This window comes from Schistocerca serialis, chromosome 2 (assembly GCF_023864345.2).
Source record: "Schistocerca serialis cubense isolate TAMUIC-IGC-003099 chromosome 2, iqSchSeri2.2, whole genome shotgun sequence".
NCBI classification, from domain to species: Eukaryota; Metazoa; Arthropoda; class Insecta; order Orthoptera; family Acrididae; genus Schistocerca; species Schistocerca serialis.
The window spans coordinates 1,035,780,258-1,035,780,910 of record NC_064639.1 but is presented as its reverse complement, the minus strand read 5'-3'; the positions used below and the strand labels follow the sequence as shown (position 1 = coordinate 1,035,780,910).

The 653-nt window shown below is 51.5% G+C and overlaps 1 pseudogene; it reads left to right on the top strand.

The window, feature by feature from the left end:
* Nucleotides 1–296: 296 nt before the first annotated feature.
* On the top strand, nt 297–414 carry LOC126458966 (5S ribosomal RNA; annotated as a pseudogene).
* Nucleotides 415–653: the final 239 nt, after the last annotated feature.

Below are 653 nucleotides of genomic sequence, written 5' to 3'. Positions count from 1 at the left end.
CAACATAGTGCAAGCCAAAGCATGAACCGTATCCTGCATGACAATCGCTGTCATCCGTATCACCTGCAATCCCACGGGGACCACTTTGAACACCTATTGTGACGTGGTTGCGATGCAACTCAGTACTGTGTTCAGGGACGATTTGTTGTTGTACGCACACAGTCCATTTCCATACACATGTTCACAGCACCATTTTTCCTCCATTTCCAATAAGTAATCCGCCCCTGCTATTTGCCGCTTTTATTAACGTTCAACCTGTATAGGGGAAAGTTACGCAGCAGGCTTAAGATTCGAAACGTAGCGGCCTTGCCGCAGTGGATACACCGGTTCCCGTCAGATCACCGAAGTTAAGCGCTGTTGGGCGTGGCCGGCACTTTGGTGGGTGACCATCCGGGCTGCCATGCACTGTTGCCATTTTTCTGGGTGCACTCAGCCTCGTGGTGCCAATTGAGGAGCTACTCGACCGAACAGTAGCGGCTCCGGTCAAAGAAAACCGTAGTAACGACCGGGAGAGCGGTTTGCTGACCACACGCCCCTCCTATTCACATCCATAGCTGAGGATGACACGACGGTCGGATGGTCCCAATGGGACACTTGTGGCCTGGAGACGGAGTGCTCATGATTCAAACATCGCATTTGAATATCGTGTATTT